At 46.9% G+C, this 25,840-nt stretch overlaps 1 protein-coding gene across 1 annotated transcript in view; it reads left to right on the forward strand.

The window, feature by feature from the left end:
* APBA2 (amyloid beta precursor protein binding family A member 2) overlaps positions 1–25,840 on the forward strand; it is a 75,382-nt gene that overhangs the window by 1,206 nt on the left and 48,336 nt on the right. The gene's annotated exons all lie outside the window — the stretch shown is intronic.

Raw genomic sequence — 25,840 nt, forward strand, 5'->3', positions numbered from 1 at the left:
GGTGGTTCCTGAGACTACCATCCCCCCACTAGCTGGTTTCTTCAGGCCAACAGGACATTGGCAAGGATGTGGGGTTGCTGGGTCGTGTATAATGCTGCAGCCAGTCGTTGGATGCCCCAGTGACAAGGGACAGTGACCTGAGCACATTTCACAGGGGCCACTGTATCCTGGTGACACTCTTCTGAAAGCTCAGGGGCTGGGCATTATGGGCAACTAGCTGTAAGTAATTATTTTGAAAATAATTATTTGAAGGTTTGACAAAGTGTTGGAGAAGAAATGCATGCTAATGAGGCCAGTGGATTTAAGCATAACTGTATTTCCTTTTAATTATATTAAAGGGAGCATGTATTCTAATAGCTACATTTGAAAAGCTGCTTTTCAAAAAAAAAAAAAACAACCCCTCTGTGAATATGTAAAGAAGATGTGATTATTACACTTGCGTAAAGGAACTTCTATTTGGCCAATTCTCTGGGCAAATGAGAATGAAACACTCTTATATTTTTAAAGCCTTAATTATTATTTTTTCCCCAGAAGAGTCCATGAGTTTAAAAAATATATACATATGCTAAGAACGTGTCTTTGGGACATAAGTCATATTCACTCGCTGCTAGATTTCTGGCACTTGCTTGTTGATACCTTTTGTTCCTTTTTAAAGATTATTAAATGTAAGTTGGCTTCCTTTTGAGGGTGTTCCTGGCATTCAGGGCAGCTGTGCATATACACCAGGGGCTTTGGGATGTAGAGAAACCGCTGTTGCCTAGTGGATGTGGGGAGCTCCCCCCAAGGGCAGGAGGCTGTGGACCTAAGGTCTGGGCTCTAGGCCAAAGCGCTGCTGGCCCTCTTCACTTTGGCCGAGTTGGACTCATGGCCCAAGAGCGGCTGTGGTGCCACAGGGGACTGATGGGGGCTGCACGGGGTGGGCGACATACTGTACCTGTTTATAGCAAATGACTTCCCTCATGAGGTTCTTGTCAAGAGAACATAATCGTTAGAGCATGAAGGGGAGGGGCCGCTGAGGGGAAGGGCGGGTATCTCCTCGAAGCAAACGCTCTTATCCAAGACACTGTAAAAGCTCATTTATTTTTATTTTATTTTATTTTTTTAAAGGTTTTATTTATTTGACAGAGAGAGACAGCGAGAGAGGGAACATAAGCAGGGGGAGCGGGAGAGGGAGAAGCAGGCTTCCCGCTGAACAGGGAGCCCAATGCGGGGCTTGATCCCAGGACCCTGAGATCATGACCTGAGTTGAAGGCAGTCGCTTAACCAACTGAGCCACCCAGGCGCCCCTGGAAAAGTTCATTTAAACTGGTTAATTATTGCATAGCTTTTTTGGTTTACTCATCATTCATTTGCAAACTACTTCCCTCAAGGGGAAAGCCTGGTGATTCCCAGCTCAGGGCTGACAAGGGTTCTGGATGAACATGGGACCTGAGGACTCTGCCATGTCTGAGTGGATGTGACCTGGATCTTTACATCTCATAGACCCAAGTGACCCATTCTCCAGATGAGGAACCTTTTGAAATTTGACCCAAAAGAGCCACTATGATAGGATCATGTTGAAAGGAAGATTGTGTGAAGGAGGTGCGGTGGGAAATGGGGTAACTCCTTGCTTCAGATCGCAGCCTGCCTTCCTCAAAGGAATCCCTTACTCCCCCCACCCCCACCCCACTGCCCCTGTGGGGGACAGCGAGACTATGTGGGAGCCAACAAAAGAGAGGCCTCAAATAGGCTTCCAGGGTGGATGAGTCCCTTGCTGACCTTTACCTGGGCCATTCGTGGTTAGTGTGGCATAGCTGGGGGTTCAGGCTATGGTAAAATAAAACAAAAAAAACTAAAGGAGAAAGGCCAGTACTAGCTACCTAGAGCCTCCTTTCTGAAGCGCGGTCTGTGGGCCAGCAGCCTTGGCCCCACTGGACGGCCCCGCCGCAAGACCACTGAATCGACAGTCGGTAAGATGCCCCATTCACATTTGAGAGGGGATACTGCGGGAGGCTTCTGCTGGGGGAGGAATTGCATGGCATCCCTCTCCTCTCTGACACTCCTTTTAAAGCTGGAAGAGTTATGTCGTGGCCACTTGGAAGAGTATCGCGTACATTCTGTTTCGTCCTTGCATGAACGACGATGTCACAATGGAATCAGAAATGGGAATATGGGGCAAGTACCCGCCACGGCTCCCACGGCCCTCACAGATGAGCTCTTTTGGTGTCGCCGTGTTCCCCTTCAGACTCCAGCACTGACCATGAATAGTGTACATGGCTGTCATGGTGGTCCAGACGTAATTTTGCCATCCACCTTTTAGAACCTGACATGCTGCAAATGTTTCTCCGTGTCGCCATGTAATTTTCGTGATCATTTTTACTGGCCTTTGCATGTTCCATTCAGGTCACGTGCCGTCTCATTCGTTTGTCTGCAAAGACCCTGCCAGTGAGCATGCAGGTTGCACATGGCATTGTCTTTTATGCCTCAGGCCGGCATGGACATCTCGGTCCAAGTTTTCCTTCTTCTGGTTTATCACTCGAGGATAAATTCCTGTAGTGGGCATGAACGTTGACCGTCTCCCCACGTTTATCTTGGCTACTTGTCTCTCCTTTTCCATGAATGGCTGATGTGTGCCCTTGATCTTGTGGGGTCTGGATGCTTTTCTATTTCCTAGGAGCACTTGCATGCTCTAGATGTTACTTGTTGCTACAGATATTTCCTTTGCCATGTTTCCTTTTGAAAATACTCCAGTTTGCAGGTGGACCTCTCACCTGCATGAAGCTGGGGAGACCAAGAGGTCTGCACTGGGTGAGGGGAGGGCAGGATGTGAGAGAACCCAAGGGAGATAGGCTCAAGTTTCAGGAAGACGGGTTGGGATGGGGGGGGAACAGAGATCTGTGCATGAGTGTTTTTTAGAGAAGAACGAACTGTTTTCAAAGCAGTGCATGTTTATTGAGGGAAATTTGGAAAACAGAAGCAAAAAAATATATATATATATTTTGCCACGTGGCAGTGCCGAATTCTATCACGGGGAGTTTTCAAATCAAAGAGGTGAGCTACCTGACAGGATTTCCCAAAGCATCCTGTTAGATGTGTTCTGTAAACAAAGCCTGGCTGATCCTTGTTATTCATGGATTCCATTATCTGTGGCTCGGCCCACTCGCTAACATTTATGTGTAAGCTTAAAATCAATACTCCTGGCAATTTTGCAAGCATTTGTGGGCATGCACAGAGAGGCAGAAACGTGAGTCACTCAATGTCCATGATCCCAGTGGAGTCTGAACAAGGAGACACTCTGCCTTCTTGTCTCAGCTCTCATCTCTCATACTGCAAGCAGGCGTCCTTTGCATGATCCTTTTAGTGCCATGTTTTTTGCATTTTTGTGTTCTTTGTGGGGTGATAAAATGACCCCCAAGTGCAGTGCTGGAGTGCTGTCTAATGTTTCTAAGCACGAGAAGGCTGTGATGTGCCGTATGGAGAAAATACACTGTTAGATATTTCGTGTAGGTGTGAGTTATAGAGCTGTTGGCCATGAGTCAACAATATGGTACAGCCAGAGAGAGGAAGAGGAAATTCACCAATCTGTACACAAGGTTGCTCTGGAAAGTGCTAAAGTAATATGTATAGTGTGTGAGGAAGCATTGGAAAAGTGGCTAACTGTGGATTCATGAGATGACCCACTAATAAAAAGAGCGCAGTGAAGGCACTGTGATGAGGCTGAGAGCCCAAGAAATTTACGGTCTTATTATCCAAGGTCAGGGAAATGTGAGACTCTTTCTCAACTGGTTTTATTATAAAGAAATACTGGATGTAATTACTTGTGAGGAATGCACATTAAATAAGGTGTCTAAATAGAAAGCACACATAAAACAGTGTGATGTATTGATTGTTCAACAAAAATGATGGCCAGAGGCTTTGCAGGAACCTTATCCTGTATTTCTCCTGGGAGGTGGGTCAGTATTCATACATGTGGAGTTCACAGCTGATTTATAGACTAAAAGTCCCACGAGGCAAGGAGAACTGGCTGCATCTGATAGACAGATGAGTTTGAGAAACTTTACTGCAAAGGTTTCCCATCTCCTTGGTTGTGCATATACCCTGGGGCGAAGTCCCATACTCTACAACAAAGACGCCTCCAGCCCTGCTTGGCCGGTGTTGCCCCTAAAATCTGGATTATCAGGCCCTTTACTCTCCGTGCAGGGCCTATCAGGACAATAGACCACAGTTGCACATCTTCAGGGACAGAGAGCCGGATCACACAACTTCCTGAGGTCTCTCCCTTCACGACTCTATCCCAGGATGATTCAACATCAACCCAAAATGCTGAGGACAGAAAAGGTGTCGCTTTTGTCACTGTTGGGATCCTGGGCTTCTGAGGAGTTAATGTTTCTTTTTCTACCATTTGTGGGCAGTCCCTGGGTGATGGCGGAGGTGACGCTGGTGTTGGTGGTCATGGCCGGAACGGTGCTCAGGCCCTCATGTGTACAATCTCAGTGAATGCTAGAACATTCGGAAGTGATAGGCACTAGGGTTACTCCCATTTTACAGATGAGGCCGTTGAGACTTATGTGGGGTAAGTACCACCCCCATGGTCAGACAGCTCAAGCAGTAAACAGTCTGTGTTGCACCAAAATTCATGCCTCTCACCACCGCCCTCTGCAGTTTTTGAAGGGCTTCTAGAAGAGCTAACGCGGACTTCCATGGCAGGGAGTGTTTGAGTCCGCCCTCTGGTGAGTGAGGCGCTGTGTGTGAATCGGGCGGTATTCCTCCCGAGAGCGGCCATCCCTACTACTCTGTCCTCATTGACTTGGTAACCACAAGGCCTTGACGTGCTCCATGGTTCGTGGTACATATGTCCTGACACCTGTGAGGTGACCAATGTCCACAAGACCTCCGTGCTGTAGAATCGTCCCAACATCCTGGCTTCATGAGATCTCAGGCTGTGGATCAAAGTAGTCAAGTAGAGATGATCCACGGGCCACTTTCCATAATTTTATTGAGCTTTGTTGATAGGAAATATTTTATTTTTTACATACAGTGATGAAGAATATGTGAGTTGCATCCAGCCTAGTTCGTACTGAATATCCAGATTGCCGTTTCGGCTTCCACGTCTGCTGTGAGTGGAGGGAGGACCTCTGTGGGACTCTGGTCCCACAGCTCAGGGGTGGCAAGTCATTGGTACACCTCCTGTGAAGAGGGGCTTGCTGATCAGTGCTCCCCTGGGGTTGTTCCTCCATGTTCCTGTAAGAGCATGTTTGTTTGGCCCCCGAGATAGTTCTGCAGATTTGCGGGGTGGCCTGCGAGGGTGGGTTCTCATAGTCTCTGGATGATGCACTGTGCATCTGGGTTTGACAAGGTTGGGGTTTGATTTGGACTGATTCTTTTGGGCTCCCCATCTTTTTCATGTATTACCATGTGACATCTCACTCGAGAAGAGGTACTCTGAAAATATCTGCTCTGTGCCCAAGAGTCCCCCTTCGTAGACATATTCCTTTGGGCTCTGGAGGTTTCTGGGGCTGCAGGCATTCCCGGTCCTGTTCCATGGCCTCTGTGGGCTGGGCGCATGTCAGGACTTCCATGGCCATCTAGTTCAAGGTGTTGGATTTCTGGTGGCCACTGTGCCCAGAACAGCTCTGCACGCTGGGATGGCACACCCAACCCCTGTTTGGATTATTGGGGGTTTTCGAGGTTTCTGTTTATCATCAGTCCAGCCAGTGCTTTCTAAAAAGAGCCCTCTGAGGGAGACGAACCATGAGAGACTATGGACTCTGAAAAACAAACTGAGGGTTCTAGAGGGGAGGGGGGTGGGAGGATGGGTTAGCCTGGTGATGGGTATTAAAGAGGGCACGTTCTGCATGGAGCACTGGGTGTTATATGCAAACAATGAATCATGGAACACTACATCGAAAACTAATGATGTAATATATGGTGATTAACATAACATAATAAAAAATAAAAATAAAAAAAAAAGAGCCCTCTGACAATAGAAAAAAAAAGGAAAATCAACATATCATAGCCAACTTAATACAACAGGTAAATCAAGGCGTGATACTGAGCCCAGAGACCACGTCAGATGTCCAGGTGTTTCTCATTGCTCCTTGTGGCGATGGCTTTGCTGTGATCTGGCATTCAGTGGAGGCTTGCTTTGTGAAGGACCTTTCGAGACTGTGATAGGAATGCTGGCACCGTATACAGAGGGAGGATGCTCAGTGCGTGGGTGACCCCAGCCCGCCTGGCTCTGTGGGCACCTGATCGGGGCCGGCGCCTCTCACGCGGGCCCTGTTCAGCGGCATAGGAGGTGGGTATGGGCACCTGCTTTACAGTAGAGGGTACCACGGCCTGAGGGGCTGAGAGGAGTATCCTGGGATTGTTGGCTCCCGGGTAACCTCGGTTGGCGTGCCGCGGGACAGCAGGTGCTCAAAGGGATCTGCTGCTTGCACCGTGCCCGGGAGGGAGCATTCTGTCCCAACCTGGCCCTAGCTAGGACAGAGCTGGAGAAAGCCTGCGGGCAGGAGCTGAGGGCAGGAGTTCTGGGGAGACACAAGGGCATGGCCCGGTCAGGGGAAGGTCCTCACCCACCCCGTGCTTCTATGGAGTGTAGGTGGCCTCTTTCTTCCCGCAGCCCTGCCCCCAATTCTGCAGGCACCCCCACTCCTCTGCTCACCTGTGACATCGGGTCCTGCCTTTCTTGTGCACATGGGGAGGTGGCACGGGAAAGTTCCCAGGGACTCCTGTGCCCCTCTCCAGCCTTCTCTGCTCCCAGTGCCTTGATGGGTAGCCGTAGCACCTGCTGTAACGGATTCCTGGGGCCACCCTGAGAAACAAAATCCAGGCTGGTACAGCCTTGGCGTTCTCAGCCCCTCACTTGATCTGCTCAGGCTTCCAAACTTGATTTCTCTGGGCCTGTTTGTCGAGTCAGCACAATGGCCTTATTTGATTTTTATGAAGCCTCTTGAAGACATATGACCAGGGCTGGCTGTTGTTGTCACAGAGTAGCTTATTTAGCAGGAATCTGGGATTGCTTCAGTGCTTTTAAAATCTAGTTAAAGCCAGGGTCTCTAAAACACGGTTTTATTGTCCAAGAAAATCATGGAGAGCCCTTCCACTAACAATAATCTAGACAGAAACGTCCCCACCTCTAGTCCTTGAAGAGAGAGTAAGGTGCAGTGGTTAAAAGAACAGGGGTCAGAGCCAGGAAGCCTGGACCCCATCCTGCAGACCCAGCTCCCAGTTCTGGAACATTCTGGACACGTTGTATGCACCAACAACCACCTATCCCCTGGGGCTTTGGGGAGCGGAGTTGGCATGGATCAGAGTCTGTGGTGGATGTAAGAGGCATGGAACACTCGCCCTGATGGTGAGAGTGATGATTTCAAGTCTGAGGAGCCTCTTTCAGGATGTGGGGGAGGCTGCAAACAGTTTGGTCCAGGGCCAAGCTGTGCAGGGCTGGGGACACCACTGAGCAGGTTGGCATCGCTGCCTTCTGGAATGCCATCAAGGGAGGGCTGAAGCCATGAGGCAGGGTGGGAGGAGGACCAGGATGGCCAGGGACACACTGGAGACGGGGATTGTGCGTGCAGCCCAAGTGAGACCTGACAGGGCAGGGGTGCCCTGGTTTTCCCACACTGCGTTCCTAATAGGAAATTAACCGAGAACCCCACTTTCTGGGCAGGTGAGCTGGGCTCTGGGCCACTGGTCTCTCACGAATTCCAAATGGCCGTCCAAGGCACTCTCCTTAACCTGGAGTTTGTGCACATAACGCCCACCGTCCTTCAAAGCCGACTGTCCCCAGACAGGAGGCTCAGATTCCCTAAGCTGCTGGCTTCTGCCTTCCTTCCCCAGCAGCCCATGCATCTTGGCACCTGCGACGTGCCAGGCACTGGGGGTGCAAAGATTAAAAATGACATAAGCCCCCATTGCAAACCTCATTCTAGAAGGAGATAGACACACAGAGACTCCCCAGTCCAGGTGGAGCTGGGTGCTCAGGAGAGGGACTGGCTGCAGCAGGGGTGATAAGCCGAGAGGCTCTGGGACTTTGGGGGGAGGGGAGGCTTTGGGAAGTGAGGCAACCAGGTGAGGCTGAACATGTTGGTGCATGGGGGCTGGGATTGTGATGGGGGCTGAGAGCCCTGAAAGAGAGCAAGGGGGAGGCAGGAACATAGGATGATGATGGTGACAAGAGAGGGAGGAGGGCCATTGGTTGGGAGGGGGAAGCCAGGAGGGAGCTTAGGAGCAGGGGCATCTGGAAGGCCAAATACCAGCAGGGCAGTTAGGGGAGACCTTGCTGGGAAGCCCCCGTGCAGCTCTGATGGATTGCAACGGGAGAGGTTGACATGTGGGAACCGAAGGAGGTAAATGGGCAGTGTCTATAAGGACAAGGGGGGGGGGCCCGAGGAGGTGCCAGCAGGGATGGAGCTTGGATACATGCAGGATGCCCAGCACAGGTGGAGCTTGAGTTGAATTGCATTGTCCTGAGTCGCACCCATTTGCCAGCGGTGTGTGTCTCGGGCAGATCTGGGGGAACAGGAGGGGTGGGTATGGGACTGAGGTGGGGAGTTGGCCCGCATTCGGCTCCCGTCCTCAGGGCCCCTGCAGCACCTCCCACAGTCCCTTACATGTTCCAGGGGCTTGAGACGCATCCAGCTGACGAAACTGCTTCGTCACGTGACATTGCCTAGGAAGTGCAAGGCTCCATGGAGGAATTTTTAGAAACATCTTCTGTTCAGGAAGAAAGGCCACATTACTGAACACAAGACTCAGAGATGTATAATGTCACCCATGGGGCCCTCTCCTGAGATGTGACAGCGTGGCAGTGGCCGCCATGGGATTGTCAACCCAAAGCCTTCAGCTTGCAGCCAAGTCTAATCAGTTACTTAAAAGGTCCTGGGACAATCATAACAGGAGGCAAACAAAGAATACCTCCCAATCCTATATGGATAACACCACGGGCAATTCAGGAACACTAAGCACGTCTCAGAAACTTCGAGAAAGGAAGTGTGGGACAGAATGGCGCCCCCAGGGCTGCTGGTGGATTCCAGAACGTGCCAGGTCCAGGTCTGTTTGCCGATTCCATGGTCACACCAGAGAAGCCGGTCTCGGTCCACCTGAGACCAAGCCAAGGCCCAAACTGTTGGAGCTGAAGGATGTTTGGAACTGGGCTTACAGAATCTCATTGTTTGGCTCCTCTGGTTCCAATGAGGAACACGTGGCCCAGGCTTGCGTCTGGTTCCTGTCTCCATTTAAGAGACATTGACTGAGATGGCTATATGCTGTCTTTGGTGCCGATGCACTGCTGGATCTGCCCCAATGGTTGGCCACCTTACCCTGCTGTGAGAGCAATCAGGCCATAGAGGTCAGCGAGCCTGAACTAGACTCCGGATGTGGGGTTGCTGCTCAGGAGAGAGCTTGGGCACGTGGTAAGGTTGGAGGGATGTTGCTGTTTGGGGAGATTGCGCATTCACCCTCCTTGGTCAGCCTTCCTCTTCCTTGGCCCAGACACTTGCAAGTGGCCTCTGATTTGAGACCTGTTTGCCCTCTCTGATTTCAGATGCAGCCCTACCCCTTCCCCAACACTCCCCAGTCAGCCTTTGAGTCTCTGGCTTCCCCTCAGATCAGCCCTTGGTGCCAGCAGGGAGATACCTGTTCCTAACTTTCCTTCCCAGAGCTTCTGGGTCTGCTGGCTTTGACCGTTTTGCACGCTGACACAGACTCACCTGTCTCAGTGTCTTTGTCAGACAGGCTTAGACCTGGACCATGCCACACCCACGCCAGTTGTCTGGGGGTGCTTTTCGGATCTTTTGATCACTCCTGCTGTTGCTTCCTTTTTTTTTTTTTTTTTAAGATTTATTTATCTTAGAGGAAGAGAGAGCCAGGGGGAAGGGCAGAGGGAGAGGGAGAGAGAGAATCCCAAGCATACTCCACACTGAATGCAGAGCCCAAGGCAGGACTCGATCTTACAACCTTAAGATCATGACCTGACCCGAAACCAAGAGTCAGATGCTCAACCAACTGAGCCACCCAGGCGCCCCTGCTTCCTTTTTTTCCTAGGTATTGAAAATCGAAGCTCTTCTCTGCTGCTTCATTCATTCATTCATTGGGACCTAAGTATATAAAGATAGCACACTAGTTCCTTCCAGAAATATGAATGCTAAGGAGGGCATGTGTGGTGATGAGCGCTAGGTGTTACACGCAACTACTGAATCGTTGAACACTGCATCAAAAAGTAATGATGTACTATGTGCTGGCTAACTGAACATAATAAAAAAAATAAAAATGGTTCAATGTGAAGATTAAAAAAAAGAAATATGAATGTTAATCTTCAATAGAAGAGGGGAGATCTAGCCACTCGCCAGGCCTCAAAACCTGCTCCAGAAACAAGACCAATGGCAGGTCGGGGTTCTTTTTGCTGAATCGAATTGCAAATTATGAGAGACGTTGTGGAGTGAAATTGCTCCCCAGGGTTTTTCTTGCCTAATATCTCATTAATATTTAATCTCCAGGCCTCTTTTAAATGCCAAGAAGAATGAAACATAATGAATGAACCCAAAGAATTCCAAGTCACCTAAACTATGGGCAGTTTGGCCCATATTCAGAGATTATGGCATGGTGATTTTTTTGGTATTTGTAGGAGGATTGTTTTCTCTTCTGTGCCACAGTTATAGTGATAAAGTACAAAAGAAAAGACTTTGGGGGCACCTGGTCAGTTAAGTCAGTCAAACATCTGCTTTTGGCTCAGGTCATGATCCCGGGGTCCTGGGATCGAGCCCCACATCGGGCTCTTTGCTCAGTGGGGAGTGTGCTTCTCCCTCTCCTTCTGCCCCCTCCCCCCACCCCCCACTCTCTCGCTCACACACTCTCTCTCTCTCAAATAAATAAATAAAATCTTCAAAAAAATAAAAAGAGGGCTCGCTTCGGCAGCACGTATACAAAAAAATAAAAAGAAAAGCCTTTTACATGCCGTGGATTATTACTCAGCCTGAAAAAGGAAGGAAATCCTGACGCCTGCTACATCATGGATGCACCTTGAGGACACTACACTTCGTGAAATAAGCCAGTCCCAAAAAGGCGAATCCTGTATGATTCCACTTATATGGATTCCTAGAGTAATTAAATTCATAGAGACAGAGAGTGGAATGCTGGCTGCCAGGGGCTGGGGAAGCAGGAATGGGGAATTAGTGTTCAATGGGTGCAGAGTTTCTGTTAGGGAAGATGAAAAGTTCTGTGGATGGATGGTGATAACGGTTGCACAACAGGGTGAATGCATTTCATGGCACTTAAACGTCCACTTAAAAAGGGTGGAAATAATAAATTTTATTTTATGTATATTTATGACAATAAGAAAAAAGAAAAGAGAAAAGGCTCTTGGCCCATTTATTGGCCTGAGCCAGTTTGAATCATCTAAAACCAAGTTGAGCCAATCTGAACCCGTGTAACCAGCATCCGACAAACACACACACACCTTCTGGGCCAGTCAAAACCAGTTTGGTGTAGTCACAGTAGAGATGAGCGGACCGCACTCATTTGGCCCTGTGGTCACTGGGTGTGGTTACAAGGCAGTGGGTCTGCTCATCTTTAAGTAAGATAGTTGAGGTCCTACTTCGTTGGTAGCATTCAAATAAAAATGTACTGTCAAACATATCATTAAAATAACAGCTAGTTCTGGGGTGCCTGGGTGGCTCGGTTGGTTGAGCGGTCGGCTCTTGATTTCAGCTCTTGGGGTCTTGGGATGGAGCCCCATGTTGGGCTCCCCGCTCAGCGGGGAGTCTGCTTGTCCCTCTGCCCCTCCCCCTGCTTGTGCTCTCTCTCTCTCAAATAAATATATAAAAATCTTTAAAAAAAATAATAGCTAGTTCTACTCTCTGTCCTTCTCCTCAGTGTTAGGAAAACCAAATATTCTAGGGGCGCCTGGGTGGCTCAGTCAGTTAAGCGACTGCCTTCGGCTCAGGTCATGATCCTGGAGTTCCGGGATGGAGTCCCGCATCGGGCTCCCTGCTCGGCAGGGAGTCTACTTCTCCCTCTGACCTTCCCCCCTTTAATGCTCTATCTCATTCTCTCTCTCAAATAAATAATCTTTGGGTGCCTGGGTGGCTCAGTTGGTTAAGCGACTGCCTTCGGCTCGGGTCATGATCCTGGAGTCCCAGGATTGAGTCCCACATCGGGCTCCCTGCTCGGCGGGGAGTCTGCTTCCCCCTCTGACCCTCCCCCCTCTCATGCTCTCTGTCTCTCATTCTCTCTGTCTCAAATAAATAAATAAAATCTTTAAAAAAAAGGAAAACCAAATATTCTACATTATATAATCATAGAAGTTGAACAAGTGGATTTAGTAGAAGCTAACTGGGTTGTTGGTATCTTCTTTACGTATTAGCTGGTTAAATGTATTTTTCAAATTATGAATCATAGGACTTTGTTTTAGTGTTTGCAGGCTTAGGCAGTTCCATTGAGTTGTTCGTTACTTAGGACTAATAATATTGACTGAAACAGAGAGCTGGGTATAGCAGTTCCAGGTTTGGAACAGTGGCCTGTTAAGACGAGTAAAAGTCCAGTATAGAAAATGCCTCTGAAAATGGAATTCTAACACTGACTTAGTATTGGTCAGTTGATTTCCTTTTGACTTATGTGCATTTGTTTCCTTCATTTTTCAGATGTCAAGCTAGCTTTCGAAGAATGTGAGTGCAGGGCTCTAGGCTGGGTGTGGGAGAGGCCTCAGGTCTCCCAGGAGAATGCAAGAGCCTGCCATAAGGCCAAGAGACTGTTCTGCTCTGGAGGGTTGCTGTCATTTAAACTCTGCTCACACGGGGATTCTCACCTTTAAATCAGCAGGGTGGGAAAGGATGCCGGTGTTCACAGCCAACTTGTAGAACCTGTGGGAGAAGGAGCCATGTTGGCCCCCCAGCCACAGTTTTAGAAAGGGGTGGTGTAGGTTTTCTCTTTGAGAATTGAACGAAACCAAATGGAAGACTCCCTAGTTCCACAGCATGCTTTGCTTTAAGAGGTGGAACCCCCTTCTTTTCCACAATTGAATCCAAGTGTGACATCCTGGTGTGTGAGGCAGGTGACCGGGAGGGAAGAGTCTCCGTGCCATCTGGACAGCCCACCTACTTCCTTTGGCCTTTGTGTCCAAGGGGAGTGTTAGTCCTGCACAAGCTGGTGGGTGACCTTCAGCTAAATTAAAGTGAGTGTCACAGGCAGCGGTAGTATGTCTTAGATCCTTAAAGGGCTCTGGTTATTCTTTCTTTCCACATTATTTAAAAATAATTTTTAAAGATTTATTTATTAGAGAGAGAGAGCAGGGGCAGAGGCAGAGGGAGAGCGAGAGAAATCCTTAAGTGGACTCCATGTTGAGTGCAGAGCCCGACACTGGGCTCGATCCCAGGACCCTGAGATCAAGACCTGAGCTGAAGTCAAGAGTTGGACGCTTAACTGACTGAGCCACCCGGGTGCCCCATCCACATTATTGTTAAATCGTAGTGATACACACATAAAATAAAATTTACTGTGTTGACCGTTTTAATGTGTATGGTTTGGCGGCATTTGGTGCATCGTTGTGCAACCACCACTATTTGGTTCCAGAACATTTTCATCACCCTAAAGGAAGAACTCATACTTATTACTAAACAGTCACTCCCCATTCTCCAGCCTGTGCCAAAGACAAATCTGCTTTCTCTAGATACAGATTTGCCTGTTTCTGGACATTTCCATCTAAATGGAATCATGTACTATGTGACCTTTTATGTCTGGCTTCTTTAACTTAGCATGTTGTTTTCAGGATTCACCCATGTTCTAGCATGTGTCAGGACCTCATTCCTTTTCCTGGCTGAGTGATACTCCATCGAAGGGATACACCATCCTTTGTTTAGCCATTCATTTGTTAACAGACACTCAGGTTGTTTCTTCCTTTTGACTGTTATGAATAATGCTGCCACGAACATTCGGGTACAAGATTTTGTGTAGATAGCTGTTTTCAGCTCTTTTTGGAGTGCCATTCCTGGATCACGTAGGCATTCAGTGTGGAACTTCCTGACGACTCACATACTGTTTTCCATGATGGCTCAACATTTTACATTTCCTCCAGAAGTGCACTAGGGTCCTGGTTGCACTCAAATGAAAAAGATTTAACTGCCCTCAGCCTTTAATGGTTCAGCCTTGGGGCTCCCCTCTTCAGCCCCTCAGGTCGGATCACACAGGAACTGCCATTGTTCATATGTGTATTTGATCGTTCTCTGGCTTGCCCCACCAAGGGTCTGAAGGTAGCAGGACTGCTGAACTGTACCATGCTGGATGGGAAGCTGTCCCAGGTCAAGATCTTTGTTGTATGTGTCTTCTGGGCCTCAAATGTAAGGTGCCCAGTGCCATGCAGGACACCCAGTAGATGCTTACTTGGGACTGGTCATGTGGATGCAGCCTTTGTTTGTGTGTGTGTGTGTGTTTTAAAGATTTTATTTATTTATTTGACAGAGAGAGACACAGCGAGAGAGGGAACACAAGCAGGGGGAATGGGAGAGGGAGAAGTAGGCTCCCCACCGAGCAGGGAGCCTGATGCGGGGCTCGATCCCAGGACCCTGGCATCATGCCCTGAGCCAAAGGCAGACGCTTAACAACTGAGCCACCCAGGTGCTCCTTTTGTGTGTTTTTTAATACATTTTTAAAAAATTTATTTATTTGAGAGAGAGATTGAGAGAACGAGTGGGAGGATGGGCAGAGGGAGAAACAGACTCCCTGCAGAGCAGGGAGCCCGACACGGGACTCGATCCCAGGACCCTAGGATCATGACCTGACCCAAAGGCAGACGCTTAACTGACTGAACCACCCGGGCACCCTGGACGCAGCCTTTGGACAGTGCTTCAGAAAGGGTTGAAATGCAAAGGCCAGTTTAGGAGAATTCGCTTCTGCTCTGAAAATGCTGGGCCAAGCACCCCAGGCACCAGTGAAGGACAAAGTCAAGGACATGCCAGGCAGTCCTGGTGGTCAGTGGTAGGGGAGGTTTTAGCAAACCAGGTGCAGAGAACAAGGCCAGGCCCCGAGTGTGCCCCAGGGGGCTCAGTGGACGTGGCAGCATGTCAGGCCCCAGGTAGGGCTGCCAGATTTAGTAAATAACAAGAGGACACTCGGTTAAGCTTGAACTTTGGACAGATGATGCAAAATTGTTTAGTATAGGTATGTTCCATGAAATATCTGGATGGTGGGTGGAGGGAATGTGGGGATAGACTCTCCTTCCCCCTCCTGTTTGCAGGCCCGCCTGGAGATGTTAAAAGGTAGACTGACTGGCTGGTTTCCCTAATGGACCTTGTCATGATTCTCTGAAGCCACGGATTGGCTTGAAAAAGATATGATCACCCCCATGGGATGACTATTATAAGAATAAATACTTCATCCCCAAGCTCTCCTTCTCCTCCAGACAAATGTCATGGGAGTGATCAGAATTCTAAGAGGGACAGAAGAAAAAGAACAATATTGTCATTTTTCGGAGCCACCTGCCTGTCAGGAGACAGGTTGAAGGGCTTGTGAAATATGTTCAGGGTGCAAAGGCAGACCTTCAGTCAGACCACGGGGGCTGATCCTCTCAGCGTGGCCACCTGTGAGCACCTGGCAGGCAGGGGGTCCCGGCTGACCCCTGCTGTGTGGGACAGAGGAAGGCATCTCTGCTGGATGACCGAAGTCTTTGGAAACGGGGCAGGAAGTGATTCCCAGAGAAGGCTGTCACCTACCTGAGTCATCTGTAAGCCTGGGATGTCTCTGACAAGGAGTCACGAGTGAGGGGAGACAGCACAGTTCAGTGGGAAGGTTGTGGCTTGCCTGGCTTTGAGCTGACACTCTCCTTCCATGTGTCACTAACATGCTTGTCATTCAGGAGAATGCTCCAGAATGTTTGGTTTTTATTACAGATGGCGTGAGTGCGGGCATGCTAGTTTGCTTTGGTTTCACGTCAAGCCATGTGGGTTATGTTGCTGTATTTTCCATTTAATCAAGCACACAAAATCCGAATTGACACTGGAAAAAAAAAAAAATCCTAGCTTTGGTTTCATCAACTGGAGTCAAGATCCTTATTAGAGCAATTTATTCAAATGAATATATTTTTATTGCAGGCAAATCATCCCTAGGTCTGAGCAGCTGTCTCTGGTCCCGGCATGTCATGACCCATCTGTGCCACACATTCGTGTTCTGTTCTCAGGGCGCTGGAGAGGGGGTCCTGCCACATTTCATCCCGCCAGGTTTCACTGCACACGTCTCACTCAGCGTCTTCTCTCAGGGGATGGTTGGTGCGGCTTCCAGCCCGTGGCGCCGAGAACACCCCTCGGCACTCACCTGCTTCCCTGTTGGCTGGGAAGGACTCAGGTATCCCTGGCTGGTCTCTCTTTCTGAGGTGCAGCTGGCTACTGTACTTTGGGGAGTGCACGAAGGATGAAATAGCATCTTCATCTCAGATGCTGGGAGCCCTAAGTCCACGTGGGCCTCTACGATGTTAATTTCAGATGCTGCACCCCATGCTGCCAAGCGCACCCCCGCCTTGCCCTTGAGATGAAAATTAGAGTGCCAGATGGGCTCTCCCAAGCCCACCTCTCTGAAAACAACCCCGGCTGTTGATTATGAGACATGGTTGTCATGGTGATGAGTGGAGAAAATGCTGACATGGAGGAAAGGGTCTAGCCTGTAGAAGCTTTGGGGAGAAATTGTCATTATAAGTGGATCTGAGGCCCTGTATTGCCCATGGGGCCCTGGGCCCCGCATTCCAAGGACGGGCATGGGGGCACAGAATCCAGCCTATGCCCCCTGGCCAAGCCCTCACCCCGTGGGGGCTGCATCCCCCAGAGGGGCACCTCTTCCATTTGCCAAAGGCACCCAGTGTATGACGAGCAGCAGTCCCGACATTGCCTTTTCCCACAGTGCATCTGGCACCCTGATGAGAGTCTGTTGCCCTACATTCATGGCAGAAAATTTAGATTCCACCCCAAGCTGTAACATTTGTAGAAGCGGTGTTATCTTAGTCCGTTTGGGCTGCTATAACAAAAATACCATAGATGGGGTGGCTTATAAACAACAGACATTTATTTCTCACAGTTGTGGAGGCAGGAAGTCCAAGATCAAGGCCCCAGCAGATCTCGTGTCTGGTGAGGGGCCACTTCCTGGTTCATAGCCAGAGCCTTCTGGCTGTGTCCTCACATGGTGGAGGGGGTGAGGGAGCTCTCTGGGGTCTCTTTTGTAAGGACAGTAATCCTATTCATGAGGGTTGTATCATTACGAGCTCATCTAATCCTAATTATATCCCAAATGTCCCATCTCCTTGGAGGTTAGGCTTCGATATATGAAATTGGTGGGAACATATCCAGTCTATAATAGGTGTCATTGACCCGTTTTCATCTGTCAGTTGGTTGGTTTGTTTCTTTAGGGTTTTTGGAGATGACTATTGTCCGTCTAGCTTCTAGTAAGGCAATGCAGGCCTTCAGGAAATGAAGTCTGTGAACTCAGCCTAGGAAAAGTCACCAGACTAGAGCTCTTTCAAACAGGGAAAACACATGTGCTCTAAGCAGACCTCGAAATAAACAAGAATGCAAGACAACAGAAGGTTTTCTGGGAGGATGTCGCAAATTTGGGTTTTACTTAAGGTGGATAGGAACAGCATTTGAGGTGAGAGTTCCCATTGTACCCTTTGGGAGATTTTGCCTGGTCTACCTTGGCCACAAAGGGAGGTGCAGAACCAGTGAAGCAGAGGGAAGACTTAACTAGGAGGCTGGGAAAAAAACCTGGCTCCAGGAGGACCCTGGCAGGAGTCATCCCCAAGTCAGGCTCAGCCCTACAAGAAGGGGCACTGTCCGCTCGCCTTGGTCAGCACCGGGTCTACTGGGATGGAGACCCCGGGTGGAACACAGTCCTCTCATCTAGGGCAGGATGGGTTCAGCTCCCAGAAGGAGGTCTAGGAAGGGCGGAGGAGCATGCTAGCAGTCCCAGACCTGCCCGAGCCCCAGAGCCCCACCTTGGAACTTACTGGGGCAGCAGGATGAAGCCAGGACCCATGTGCATTATCTGAGAGCTCATAGGGCTTGGGGGTAGGGACAGTTCTTTGGGCTTCCAGCAAAGGAAGCAGGGACCAACCAGACATCAGATCCTCCTGGGCCCCAGCGGCACCTCTGCAACCCCTCCATTCCAGGAAAACCTCATTTCTTCTTATAGCTTGAGTTCTGATTTCTCTTGGAAGATGGTGATGCCCTCCTTTCTTCCTCTTTGCACAATCTTCCCCATGCTTGAAGCGCAGCCCCACTTTTCCCACCTCCTTCTGAGCCATCCCTGCCCTCCGCACCCCCCACTGCCTCTGAGGTGCACTACTGTTTGTAGTCATGGAGGGGACACTCAGCTAGGAATCCTTGGTCTGCTTGGTGTCATCAGTGCCAGGAGGGTGGGCCCATGTCTCTTCATTCTTCTCTAGCCCTCCCAGAGAGATTGAAGGACATCAAGGAACACAACAGTAACAGTCTAGCCAGGGAAGAAGACCAGCAGCGACATCTTGCTATGCCACCTAGACCTGTGGGAACCAATCCGTTATTGCCAACACCTGCAGCCTCAGTCTTGTCAACTGTAAAGCAGGAGTGGAAAGAGTATAACTTACTTATTTCTAAAGAAACACGAATGTGGTAGATATTTGTATTTATTTGTAAGTATGACTTTTCATTAATGTCATCATTATCATCATCATCATTATATTGTTACTGCTTGATAATTTATTTCCAAAAGTTCTGAAGCTTCACATGATGGCTTACTAAAACATCCTTTGGGATTTATAGAGTGACTTATCTTCTATCCTTCTATTTATCCTCTATCTTCTGGATGGCACAAGGCACCAAATAGAGATACCTAAACTTTAAATTTCGTTAATTAAAATTTTGGTTTGATGTCCTCTTTTTTTTTAATTTTTTTATTCTTATATTAATCCCCATACATTACATCCTTAGTTTTAGATGTAGTGTTCCATGATTCATTGTTTGTGCATAACACCCAGTGCTCCATGCAGCACGTGCCCCCCTCAATACCCATCACCAGGCTTACCCATCCTCCCCCCCCTCCCCTCTAGAACCCTCAGTTTGTTTTTCAGAGTCCATCGTCTCTCATGGTTCGTCTACCCCTCCGATTTCCCCCCTCTTCATTTTTCCCCTCCTGCTACCTTCTTCTTCTTTTTTTTTTCTTAACATATATTGCATTATTTGTTTCATAGGTACAGATTTGAGATTCAACAGTCTTGCACAATTCACAGTGCTTACCAGAGCACATACCCTCCCCAGTGTCTATCACCCAGCCACCCCATCCCTCCCACCCCACCCCCACTCCAGCAACCCTCAGTTTGTTTCCTGAGATTAAGAATTCCTCATATCAGTGAGGTCATATGATACATGTCTTTCTCTGTTTGACTTACTTCGCTCAGCATAATACCCTCCAGTTCCATCCACGTTGTTGCAAATGGCAAGATCTCATTCCTTTTGGTGGCCGCATAATATTCCATTATATATATATACCACATCTTCTTTATCCATTCATCTGTCGATGGACATCTTGGCTCTTCCCACAGTTTGGCTATTGTGGACATTGCTGCTATAAACATCAGGGTGCACGTACCCTTTTGGATCCCTACTTTTGTATCTTTGGGGTAAATACCCAGTAGTGCAATTGCTGGATCGTATGGTAGCTCTATTTTCAACTTTTTGAGGAACCTGCATACTGTTTTCCAGAGTGGCTGCACCAGCTTGCATTCCCACCAATAGTGTAGGAGGGTTCCCCTTTCTCTGCATCCCCGCCAACATCTGTCGTTTCCTGACTTGTTAATTTTAGCCATTCTGACTGGTGTGAGGTGGTATCTCATTGAGGTTTTGATTTGGATTTCCCTGATGCCGAGCGATATTGAGCACTTTTTCATGTGTCTGTTGGCCATTTGGATGTCTTCTTTGGAAAAATGTCTGTTCATGTCTTCTGCCCATTTCTTAATTGGATTCTTTGTTCTTTGGGTGTTGAGTTTGATGAGTTCTTTACAGATTTTGAATACTAGCCCTTTATCTAATATGTCATTTGCAAATATCTTCTCCCATTCTGTCGGTTGTCTTTTGGTTTTGTTGACTGTTTCCTTTGCTTTGCAAAAGCTTTTTATCTTGATGAAGCCCCAATAGTTCATTTTTGCCCTTGCTTCCCTTGCCTTTGGCAATGTTTCTAGGAAGAAGTTGCTTTGGCTGAGGTCAAAGAGGTTGCTGCCTGTGTTCTCCTTTAGGATTTTGATGGACTCCTGTCTCACATTGAGGTCTTTCATCCATTTGGAGTCTATTTTTGTGTGTGGTGTAAGGAAATGGTCCAGTTTCATTCTTCTGCATGTGGCTATCCAATTTTCCCAACACCATTTGTTGAAGAGACTGTCTTTTTTCCATTGGACATTCTTTCCTGCTTTGTCAAAGATGAGTTGACCATAGAGTTGAGGGTCCATTTCTGGGCTCTCTATTCTGTTCCATTGATCTATGTGCCTGTTTTTGTGCCAGTACCATACTGTCTTGATGATGACAGCTTTGTAATAGAGCTGGAAGTCCGGAATTGTGATGCCACCAGCTTTGCTTTTCTTTTTCAACATTCCTCTGGCTATGCGGGGTCTTTTCTGGTTCCATACAAATTTTAGGATGATTTGTTCCATTTCTTGGAAAAAAGTGGATGGTATTTTGATGGGGATTGCATTGAATGTGTAGATTGCTCTAGGTAGCATTGACATCTTCACAATATTTGTTCTTCCAATCCATGACCATGGAACGTTTTTCCATTTCTGTGTGTCTTCCTCAATTTCTTTCATGAGTATTTTATAGTTTTCTGAGTACAGATCCTTTGCCTCTTTGGTTAGATTTATTCCTAGGTATCTTATGCTTTTGGGTGCAATTGTAAATGGGATCGACTCCTTAATTTCTCTTTCTTCTATCTTGTTGTTGGTGTATAGGAATGCCACTGACTTCTGTGCATTGATTTTATATCCTGCCACTTTAGTGAATTCCTCTATGAGTTCTAGCAGTTTTGGGGTGGAGTCTTTGGGGTTTTCCACATAAAGTATCATATCATCTGCAAAGAGTGAGAGTTTGACTTCTTCTTTGCTGATTTGGATGCCTTTTATTTCTTTTTGTTGTCTGATTGCTGTGGCTAGGACTTCCAATACTATGTTGAATAGCAGTGGTGATAGTGGACATCCCTGCCGTGTTTCTGACCTTAGGGGGAAAGCTCTCAGTTTTTCCCCATTGAGAATGATATTTGCTGTAGGTTTTTCATAGATGGCTTTTATGATATTGAGGTATGTACCCTCTATCCCTATACTCTGAAGAGTTTTGATCACGAAAGGATGCTGTACTTTGTCAAAAGCTTTTTCTGCATCTATTGAGAGGATCATATGATTCTTGTTCTTTCTTTTGTTAATGGATTGTATCACGTTGAATGATTTGCGGATGTTGAACCAACCTTGCAACCCAGGGATAAATCCCACTTGGTCATGGTGAATAATCCTTTTAATGTACTGTTGGATCCTATTGGCTAGTATTTTGGTGAGAATTTTTGCATCCATATTCATCAGGGATATTGGTCTGTAATTCTCCTTTTTGATGGGGTCTTTGGTTTGGGGATCAAGGTAATGGTGGCCTCATAAAACAAGTTTGGAAGTTTTCCTTCCATTTCTATTTTTTGGAACAGTTTCAGAAGAATAAGTATTAAGTTTTTCTTGAAATGTTTGGTAGAATTCCCCTGGCAAGCCATCTGGCCCTGGGCTTTTGTTTCTTGGGAGATTTTTGATGACTGCTTCAATTTCCTTAGTGGTTATAGGTCTGTTCAGGTTTTCTATTTCTTCCTGGTTCAGTTTTGATAGTTGATACATCTCTAAGAATGCATCCATTTCTTCCAGGTTATCTAATTTGCTGGCATAGAGTTGCTCATAATATCATCTTATAATTGTTTGTATTTCTTTGGTGTTGGTTGTGATCTCTCCTCTTTCATTCATGATTTTGTTGATTTGGGTCATTTCTCTTTTCTTTTTGATAAGTCTGGCCAGGGGTTTATCAATCTTGTTAATTCTTTCAAAGAACCAGCTCCTAGTTTCATTGATCTGTTCTACTGTTCTTTTAGTTTCTATTTCATTGATTTCTACTCTGATCTTTATGATTTCTCTTCTCCTGCTGGGTTTAGGCTTTATTTGCTGTTCTTTCTCCAGCTCCTTTAGGTGTAGGGTTAGGTTGTGTACTTGAGACCTTTCTTGTTTCTTGAGAAAGGCTTGTATTGCCATATACTTTCCTCTTAGGACTGCCTTTGCTGCATCCCAAAGATTTTGAACAGTTGTGTTTTCATTTTCATTGTTTTCCATGAATTTTTTAAATTCTTCTTTAATTTCCTGGTTGACCCATTCATTCTTCAGTAGGATGCTCTTTAGCCTCCATGTATTTGAGTTCTTTCTGACTTTCCTCTTGTGATTGAGTTCTAGTTTCAAAGCATTGTGGTCTGAAAATAGGCAGGGAATGATCCCAATCTTTTGGTACCGGTTGAGACCTGATTTATGACCTAGGATGTGATCTATTCTGGAGAATGTTCCATGGGCACTAGAGAAGAATGTGTATTCCGTTGCTTTGGGATGGAATGTTCTGAATATGTCTGTGAAGTCCATTTGGTCCAGTGTGTCATTTAAAGTCTTTATTTCCTTGTTGATCTTTTGCTTAGATGATCTGTCCATTTCAGTGAGGGGGGGTGTTAAAGTCCCCCAGTATTATTGTATTGTTGTCAATGTGTTTCTTTGCTTTTGTTATTAATTGCCTTATATAATTGGCTGCTCCCATGTTAGGGGCATAGATATTTATAATTGTTAGATCTTCTTGTTGGATAGACCGTTTAAGTAGGATATAGTGTCCTTCCTCATCTCTTATTACAGTCTTTGGTTTAAAATCTAATTTGTCTGATATAAGGATTGCCACCCCAGCTTTCTTTTGGTGTCCATTAGCATGGTAAATGGTTTTCCACCCCCTCACTTTCAATCTGGGGGTGTCTTTGGGTCTAAAATGAGTATCTTGCAGACAGCATATTGATGGGTCTTGTTTTTTAATCCAATCTGATAGCCTGTGTCTTTTGATTGGGGCATTTAGCCCATTTACATTCAGGGTAACTATTGAAAGATATGAAGTTAGTGCCATTTTATTGCCTGTAAGGTGACTGTTACTGTATATTGTCTGTGTCCTTTCTGGTCTATGTTGCTTTTAGGGTCTCTCTTTGCTTAGAGGACCCCTTTCAAGATTTCCTGTAGGGCTGGTTTTGTGTTTGCAAATTCCTTTCGTTTTTGTTTGTCCTGGAAGCTTTTTATCTCTCCTTCTATTTTCAATGACAGCCTAGCTGGCTATAGTATTCTTGGCTGCATATTTTTCTCATTTAGTGCTCTGAATATATCCTGCCAGTCCTTTCTGGCCTGCCAGGTCTCTGTGGATAGGTCTGTTGCCAATCTAATGTTTTTACCATTGTAGGTTACATATCTCTTCTCCTGAGCTGCTTTCAGGATTTTCTCTTTGTCTATGAGACTCATAAGTTTTACTATTAGATGTCGGGGTGTTGACCTATTGTTATTGATTTTGAGAGGGGTTCTCTGTCCTTCCTGGATTTTCATGCCTGTTTCCTTCCCCAAATTAGGGAAGTTCTCTGCTATAATTTGCTCCATTATACCTTCTGCCCCCCTCTCTCTTTCTTCTTCTTCTGGGATCCCAATTATTCTAATGTTGTTTTGTCTTATGGTATTGCTTATCTCTCGAATTCTGCCCTCGTGATCCAGTAGTTGTTTATCTCTCTTTTTCTCAGCTTCTTTATTTTCCATCATTTGGTCTTCCATATCACTGATTCTCTCTTCTGCCTCATTTATCCTAGCAGTTAGTGCCCCCATATTTGATTGCACCTCATTAATAGCCTTTTTGATTTCAACTTGGTTAGATTTTAGGTCTTTTACTTCTCCAGAAAGGGTTTCTCTAATAACTTCCATGCTTTTCTCAAGCCCAGCTAGTATCTTTAAAGTGATGATTCTGAACTCTAGATCTGACATCGTACTAATGTCCGTATTGAGTAGGTCCCTGGCAGTCGGTACTACCTCTTGTTCTTTTTGTTGAGGTGATTTTTTCCATCTTGTCATTTTGTGCAGAGGAGAATAGATTAATGAGAGAACAAAATGCTAGCAGAGTAACAACGTCCCCAGAAAATATACTCTAAACAAATCAGAAAAGACCTGAAACAGTGGGATAAGAAAGGGAAAGAGAGAAAAAAGAAAAAGAAAAAGATAAAGATAAAAACAAACAAAAACAGAACAAAACAAAACAACAACAAAAAACCAGAATGTGATCAAATATGATCAGGCTGGTATATAGATCAGTGCCACACACTAGATTTGGGGTGTATTTTGGTCTGTTAGAAGAAAGTGCCTCCCAAAATTTTAAAGAAAGAAAAACCTATATATGTACAAAAATAAGGGTTGATATGATGAAGGGATGGAATATGACTGTAAAGATGGAAATTATAAAAAATTTTATGAAAGGAATTGATAAGTTGTTTGAAAAAAGAAAGAAGAGAATTTAAAAAAAAAAAGAAAAAAAAAGGAGAGAATGTTATCAGGCAGGGGAGTAGAAAAAGACCATATACTAGAGATTTAGGGTATATTTCGATCTGTTAGAAGAAACTATCTCAAGATTTTAAAGAGAGAACAACTTATATATATATGCCAAAAATACGGGTAACTACTATGAAGGGATAGAATATGACTCTAAAAATGAAAAATAAAAATGTTTTTTAAAAAAGGGATTGATAAGATGTTGGTTGAAAAAGGGAAAAAGAAAAATTCAAAAAAAAGAAGAAAAGACAGTTAAAAAAAAATTAACTTTGAAAGACTAAAGAATCATGGTAAAAAAGCCATGAATTCTATGTGCATTATTCCCCTGGTGCTGGAGTTCTGCTGTTCTCATTGATCAGTAAACTTGGTCTTGGCTGGCTGTTCTTGCTGATCTTCTGGGGGAGGGCCCTGTTGCCGTGGTTTCCAAATGTCTTTGCTGGAGGCAGAATTGCCCCGCCCTTGCCCCGTCAAGGCTAAGTAATCTGCTCAGGTTTGCTCTCAGAAGCTTTCGTTCCCTGTGAGCTTTCCGTACAGCTTTGGAGGCAGAGACTGAAAATGGCGGCCTCCCAATCTCCACCCCAGAGGAGCCGAGAACTCGGGCCGCTCCTCAGTGCGCCCCCAGAAAAAAGCCGTCAGTCACTCCCGTCTCCCCGGTCTCCGGCCACACTCCGTGCTCGCCCGGCCTGTGACCGCGCGTTTCTATCTCTGGCACCCGACCCCGGGTGGAGTCTCCAAACCCAGCAGATCCCTGCGGTGCGCTCCCGCGCGGCTCCTCCTGGGGGAGGAAGGTGAGTCTCCCCGGATCTGCCGCGTGTTGGGTCCCTGCTGGAGGAGCAGGGGCCCGACTGTGCCGCGGATCACGGTCTATGGCCACCCCGAGCTGAGAGCCCGCGCCTGGGCTCCGCCTCTGCAGCCGGCTTCCCTGCTCCGATACCTGGGAGCTCTGCCGCACTCAGGCACCCCCGGTCTTTCTGTGACCCCGAGGGTCCTGAGACCACACTCTCCCGGAGGGTTCCAGCCCCCGCTTAGCCACCAGAGTGACGTCCCTCAGTGGAGCAGACTTTTAAAAGTTCCGATTTTGTGCTCCGCGGCTCTATCACTTGCCAGAAGCAGCCAACGGAGGCCCCTCCCCTGCCATCTATCCTCCCGAATATCGCCTCGGATTCACTTCTCCGCACGTCCTACCTTCCAGAAAGTGGTCGCTTTTCTGTTCAGAGAGTTGTTGCTCTTCTTTTCTTCGATCTCCTG

The sequence above is a fragment of the Mirounga leonina genome, unplaced genomic scaffold (genome assembly GCF_011800145.1).
Source record: "Mirounga leonina isolate KUSES-001 unplaced genomic scaffold, KU_Mleo_1.0 Mir_178, whole genome shotgun sequence".
In the NCBI taxonomy this organism is placed as follows: domain Eukaryota; kingdom Metazoa; phylum Chordata; class Mammalia; order Carnivora; family Phocidae; genus Mirounga; species Mirounga leonina.